Raw genomic sequence first — 7,500 nt, 5'->3', positions numbered from 1 at the left:
ATTACCTGTTTCTCTTAGTAAAACTCACAACTCATTCCTTGGGTTTGGAAGTGTCCATGTCGGTGCCGAGTACAAGTTACCGCGTTCAAAGTTTGGTAAGCAGCGCACTCAACCTCCAACATAACCCTTCACGTCTTGATATGCTCTCTACAAAAGCGTGTGCCTATGTAGGTACAAATTAATGTACGTCCCAGATAGTGACGATCTCTGGGAGGAAGAACCTTAAGGAACTCCCCGCACATATCAAGAATTATAGGTAACGCTGCCAATTACCTGTTTCTCTTAGTAAAACTCACAACTCATTCCTTGGGTTTGGAAGTGTCCATGTCGGTGCCGAGTACAAGTTACCGCGTTCAAAGTTTGGTAAGCAGCGCACTCAACCTCCAACATAACCTTCACGTCTTGATATGCTCTCTACAAAAGCGTGCGCCTATGTAGGTACAAATTAATGTACGTCCCAGATAGTGACGATCTCTGGGAGGAAGAACCTTAAGGAACTCCCCGCACATATCAAGACTTATAGGTAACGGCCAATCACCTATTTCTCTTAGTAAAACTCACAACTCATTCCTTGGGTTTGGAAGTGTCCATGTCGGTGCCGAGTACAAGTTACCGCGTTCAAAGTTTGGTAAGCAGCGCACTCAACCTCCAACATAACACTTCACGTCTTGATATGCTCTCTACAAAAGCGTGCGCTAATGTAGGTACAAATTAATGTACGTCCCAGATAGTGACGATCTCTGGGAGGAAGAACCTTAAGGAACTCCCCGCACATATCAAGAATTATAGGTAACGCTGCCAATTACCTGTTTCTCTTAGTAAAACTCACAACTCATTCCTTGGGTTTGGAAGTGTCCATGTCGGTGCCGAGTACAAGTTACCGCGTTCAAAGTTTGGTAAGCAGCGCACTCAACCTCCAACATAACCCTTCACGTCTTGATATGCTCTCTACAAAAGCGTGCGCTAATGCAGGTACAAATTAATGTACGTCCCAGATAGTGACGATCTCTGGGAGGAAGAACCTTAAGGAACTCCCCGCACATATCAAGAATTATAGGTAACGCTGCCAATTACCTGTTTCTCTTAGTAAAACTCACAACTCATTCCTTGGGTTTGGAAGTGTCCATGTCGGTGCCGAGTACAAGTTACCGCGTTCAAAGTTTGGTAAGCAGCGCACTCAACCTCCAACATAACCCTTCACGTCTTGATATGCTCTCTACAAAAGCGTGCGCTAATGTAGGTACAAATTAATGTACGTCCCAGATAGTGACGATCTCTGGGAGGAAGAACCTTAAGGAACTCCCCGCACATATCAAGATTATAGGTAACGCTGCCAATTACCTGTTTCTCTTAGTAAAACTCACAACTCATTCCTTGGGTTTGGAAGTGTCCATGTCGGTGCCGAGTACAAGTTACCGCGTTCAAAGTTTGGTAAGCAGCGCACTCGACCTCCAACATAACCCTTCACGTCTTGATATGCTCTCTACAAAAGCGTGCGCTAATGCAGGTACAAATTAATGTACGTCCCAGATAGTGACGATCTCTGGGAGGAAGAACCTTAAGGAACTCCCCGCACATATCAAGAATTATAGGTAACGCTGCCAATTACCTGTTTCTCTTAGTAAAACTCACAACTCATTCCTTGGGTTTGGAAGTGTCCATGTCGGTGCCGAGTACAAGTTACCGCGTTCAAAGTTTGGTAAGCAGCGCACTCGACCTCCAACATAACCTTCACGTCTTGATATGCTCTCTACAAAAGCGTGCGCTAATGCAGGTACAAATTAATGTACGTCCCAGATAGTGACGATCTCTGGGAGGAAGAACCTTAAGGAACTCCCCGCACATATCAAGACAAATAGTTAAGAACGGCCAATCACCTGTCTCTCTGCGAGACGTGTATAAAACACTGAATATAACTCACAACTTAACCCGTAAGTAGGGAAGTGTCCATGTCGGCGCCGAGTGCAAGTTACCGCGTTCAAAGTTTGGTAAGCAGCGCACTCGACCTCCAACATAACCTTTCCCCGTCTTGATATGCTCTCTACAAAAGCGTGCGCTAATGCAGGTACAAATGAATGTACGTCCCGGATAGTGACGATCTCCGGGAGGAAGAACCTTAAGGAACTCCCCGCACATATCAAGACCAATAGTTAAGAACGGCCAAGCACCAGTTAGGGAGTGCGTGTAGGCGCCGAGTACAAGTTACCGCGTTCAAAGTTTGGTATGCAACGCACTCGACCACCAACACAACACGTCCCGTCTTGATATGCTCTCTACATAAGCTTACGCAAATGCAGGTACAAATGAATGTACGTCCCGGATAGTGACGATCTCCGGGAGAGAGAACCTTAAGGAACTCCCCGCACATATCAAGACTGAGGTTTTGCCGTGCATGTCAGCGCCGAGTGCAAGTTACCGCGTTCAAAGTTTGGTAAGCAGCGCACTCGACCTCCAACATAACACTCCAACCTCGTTATAACTCATTATAACCACGTTAATGATCCTTCCGCAGGTTCACCTACGGAAACCTTGTTACGACTTTTACTTCCTCTAAATCATCAAGTTCGGTCAACTTCGGCCGTGCCAACTGCAACTCACGAAGGAATCGCGGAAGGTGTGCCTCCAGAGACCTCACTAAATAATCCATCGGTAGTAGCGACGGGCGGTGTGTACAAAGGGCAGGGACGTAATCAGCGCTAGCTAATGACTAGCACTTACTAGAAATTCCAGGTTCATGGGGACCATTGCAGTCCCCAATCCCTACTAAATGAGCATTTGGGTGATTTCCCGTTCCTCTCGGAATGGGGGCGCCATAAGGCGAGAACACGCTGCTGCTCACATTGTAGCACGCGTGCAGCCCAGAACATCTAAGGGCATCACGGACCTGTTATCGCTCAATCTCATCTTGCTAAACACAAGTTGTCCCGCTAAGCAGGGCAAACTAAGTGACGGGCACCCGTGAGGACACCCGCCACTCCTAACGTCAGGTGCGCCCGGAGGCACACTACTGACAGCGTTCTAGTTAGCTTGACTGAGTCGCGTTCGTTATCGGAATTAACCAGACAAATCATTCCACGAACTAAGAACGGCCATGCACCACTACCCTTAAGTTTGAGAAAGAGCTATCAATCTGTCTTACCTCAATAAGTTCGGACCTGGTAAGTTTTCCCGTGTTGAGTCAAATTAAGCCGCAAGCTCCACTTCTTTTTTTTTTTTTTAAATTCTTCAAGAGTTCTTTATTGAGGACCATTGTTTCCCGAAAGAACCCCGCTCCTACCGGCGGGGGGTTACCACTAACGGATTTCCCCCCGCCGGGAATTCCGCCCGTTTGGGCCTTTCTCTTTATTTATTTGAATTCAAAAAACTTTTTTTTTTCACTATTTTTCCTTTCGTGAAAGGTTTTCGTTGCCGCCTTTTTAACATTAAATATGTTCCGGTAACCGTTGTCCTTGTCCTAATCCTTGCAGGTTTCACCGTATCATCACAGAGCTGCGTCAGCGCGCGGACACGTTCGCCGATGTTACGGCAGCTCGCTCGTCATCCGTGAGGCTGCTTCTTCGTTCGGCAAGCTGGGAGCTCGGCAGCTCGTCCCCGGGGGAGGCTGAGCCTCGACCTCCGCTTGCCGTTGCTCCAGCCGCCGCTGCCTCTCTCTCTGCCGCCGGTTAATGCGACGCCGCTCCACTTCCGCTGCAGATGGTGGTAGTCGCCCACGTCGTTGGCGACCCTGCGGAACAGCTCCTAGCACTCCGGCCCGACGCCTTTCCCGGTATTGGAGCTGCATAAAGTTACGCCGCAGTCGCCGCATCTCCATCGTGCGTGGGGAGGGAGGCAATCCCCGGCTGCGCGGGGGGATTGGCGGCTCTGGAGGGCTGACCTCCTCCTCCTCGACCTCCCCTGTCGGCTCCGCTACGTCGTCATTGGCCGCTGCGCGTGCCAAGATAGCCGGGACGACCTCGTTCTCACCGAGCCGCTCCTGCCGACGCCGCTGCCGCATTCGCCGGGCGCTGCGGTTGCGCACCTCCCGTCGCATCAGCAGTCTCCGCTCTGCCTCCGCCATGTCCACGGGCGGGCTGGCTGCTGGATCTGGCTGAGCAGCCTCAGCGACTGCCAAGGTAAGCTGCTCCTGCCGCCAGTCCTCCTGCAGCACGGAGAGGATCTGCCGAGCCGCTTGCTGGATGCGGTCCCACGACTCCGCGCTCTCCAGCAGACGACTGCCGATGTTGTCCTCGTCGACGCCGTTCAGCAGTTCCGCCCGAACATCCGCGAAGCGGGGACACACAAAGAGTACGTGGGCCACCGACTCGACCGACCCTGCGCACCTGGGACAGTCCGGGGATGGAGCGAACCCGAACACGTGCAGGAACTCGTGGACGAAGGCGTGTCCACTGAGAACCTGCGAGAGGTAGAAGTCTACCTCCCCGTGCTTCCGTCCCGTCCACAGGCGCACGTCTGGCACTTGTCGGTGGGCCCAACGTACATAGCGGCTGGTGTTCTGCGCCGCCTCGTCGTCCCACTGTTGCTGCCACAGCTGCTGTGATGCCTCCTTCTCCTCCTGGCGAATCGCCTCTCGACTGCTGTCCGGGCTCAACTGCAGTCGGTTGTAGCAGCGGGCGTCTTCCTTCACCAGGAGGTGGTAGGGCAGTTCTCCGGCCAAAACCACCGCTACCTCGCAGCTGGTGGAGTGGAAGGCGCTCGTGATGCCCTGGGCCAGGGGCCGTTGCACGCGGTCCAAAATCCGCCTGCACCACTGCAGGTCCGCGGCTTCTGCCCAGACGGGTGCGCCGTAGCGGATGATGGACGCGGCCACTGCGGCGAGCAGCTTCCGCTTGCTCACTTGGGGGCCGCTGTGGTTGCGCATGACGCCACGCAACGCTCGCACCACACGGAGGGCCTTGTCCGCGACCATCTCGACGTGTGGGCGCCACGACAGGTGGTCGTGAAGCATGACCCCCAAGTAGCGGATCGACCGCTTCGAGCGCACTTCCACTCCACAGATGTTAACTGGGATATTTCTATACCCGCTGCGTTTGCTCGACACCATCAGCAGCTCCGTTTTCTCCGGTGCCAGGGAGAGATGGTGCTGCACCATCCAGCTGTTGACTGCTACCACCGCTTCTTCCGCAATCGCTGCTGCGTGCTCCGGTGTTGTCCCCGCTGCCAGGATCGCAAGATCGTCGGCGAATCCCACGATGGAGGCGCCCTCAGGGAGCTCTACGGCTAGCACGCCGTCGTACATAATGTTCCACAATGTGGGGCCCAATATGGACCCCTGTGGAACACCTGCCGATACTCGGCGGGTAACCGGCCCGTCCGCCGTGTCGTACGTGAGCTCCCTGTCGGCGAAGTAGTCCTGCAGTATGCGGCACAACTGCACGGGGACTCCCTTCGCCTGGAGCGCCTCGGCGATGCTCTGCCAGCTAGCCGTATTGAACGCGTTACGGACGTCCAGGGCCACAACCATGAGGCAGCGCCGGTCACGGTTGTTTGTCCTTCCAAAGGACTTCGCCCTTCGTCCCGCGTCCACGACTTGCTGTATAGCCTGCAGAGTCGATCGCCCTCGCCGGAATCCGAACTGCTGCTCAGACAGTTGCGGACTCTCTGGATCCTCGATGTATTCGTTGAGCCGGTTCAATAGCAGCCGCTCCAAAGCCTTGCCCGTATTGTCTAGCAGGCAAATCGGGCGAAAGGACGACGGTTCGCCCGGTGACTTGCCTGGCTTTGGCAGGAGCACCAGTCGCTGCTTTTTCCACGGCTGCGGAAAGCAGGACGTGTCCAGGCACTCCTGAAACACCCGGCGGAAGGGCTCCGGTTGCTGCCTGAGAGCAACCGTAAGTGCGGCGTTCGGTACTCCATCAAGCCCAGGAGCCTTCCGCGGGTGCATGCTGGCTGCTATATTCTCCAGCTCGGTCAGGCCGATCGATCGGAGCGGCGCCATGTTGCCAACTCGGAGATCAGGCCACTCTACCGGCGGATGAACCGGGAACAAGGCGTCGACAATTCGCCGCAGTTCTGCTGGATCGCGTTCCGGGGCTGAGCGGGCCGCCTGGAACCAGTGGAAGACCTTCCGGAAAAAGTTTCCGGTTTCATCCTCCCTGATCGACAGCAAGAACCGGTCGAACGCCTCGTTCTTACTCAAACGAATAGCCTTCCGAAGGCTCTCTCTGGCAGCTGAGAGTTCCGTATGGAGCTGCTCTTCCGGCGGGATTGTTCTCCTCGCCATCTGCTCCTTTCTGGAGAGCTCGTCGATCATTGCCTGAATCGCCGGAGTCCACCAGTAAGCTGGCCGACCTGTGTGGTCCTGCGCTGGGAAGACCCGCGACATCGTCTCGTCGCAAACGCTGGTCAGCGACTCAACCAAGCTTTCGACGCTGTTAGCTTGACGGGCGAACCCAATCATGGCCAGCGCTTTCCCGAAAAGCTGGGAGTCAAACTGACTGGTCTTCCAGCGCGTACCGGCGTTGCTTACACGGGCCGGGCGCTGTCCACGCCGTGCTGCCCGATCCCTCGTTGGTGGTGGACTCACGCCAACCTCGTACCGGACGTATCGGTGGTCGCTCAGCGTAACCACGTCGGGCACGCGCCAGCCTCGGGCGCTGTCTTCGCGCGGGTCGAGACGGCTTATCGCACTGCTGGCGAATGAAACGTCCGGTCGGCTGGGCGGGAACCGAGTTGTGCCCACTCGGTTCCCCTTGAACGTTGGTAGGCAGTCTGCCTTGTTCAGTAGCACCAGCCCGAGGTTGTCCGCCAACTGGAGAAGCTCCAAGCCCTTCGGGCAAGTCCTGCTGCTTCCCCAGTCAAGGTGCATGGCGTTGAAATCGCCGGCCAGGAGAACCCGGCTGCACCCGCGGACGATCAGGTCAATTTTCTCCATAACACTCCGGAACTCGGGGACTCCCGTCTGCGGCGACACGTAGCAGCTCACAATTGTTACTCCTCCCACGTCGGCAGCAACCACACCGAGGGTCTGACGGTGCCTGATACGCTGTATCGGCAGCCGGTTGCCGTTTACGACGATGGCAACCGTCTTACTCTCGTCCGTCACCCAATTGCCGTTATTGCGCGGTACGCAATAGGGCTCGGACAAGAGCAGAACGTCGAGACCCTCGGTGGTCATCACGTGCAACGCCAGGTCCTGGGCGTTCTCACAATGATTGGAGTTGAACTGCAGGATGTTCAGCATTGTGATGGCGGTCCTTTGCACATGGGGGCGGCGATGCGATGTGGGCCGCCGCAGACAATGCACTTCGGGTCCGAAGTGCATGACGCCGCTCGATGATCAGCAGCTCCGCAGCGCAGGCACAGGCTGGATCGATCCACGCCGGTGCATTCTGTTGTGGTATGGCCGCGCTCCAAGCAGCGGAAACAGCGAACCGCGCTTCGCTGCTGTTTTGGCGCGCTGCGCACCAGGCACGCCGAGTGTCCAACAATGATACGTTTGTCCGCCAGAAGGTCAGCGTCCCTCCGTGGAAGTCGGACACGGGCACGCTGCGTCCCATCACG

This window comes from Anopheles merus, unplaced genomic scaffold (genome assembly GCF_017562075.2).
Source record: "Anopheles merus strain MAF unplaced genomic scaffold, AmerM5.1 LNR4000432, whole genome shotgun sequence".
NCBI lineage: Eukaryota > Metazoa > Arthropoda > Insecta > Diptera > Culicidae > Anopheles > Anopheles merus.
Note: the sequence above shows the minus strand (reverse complement) of the source record.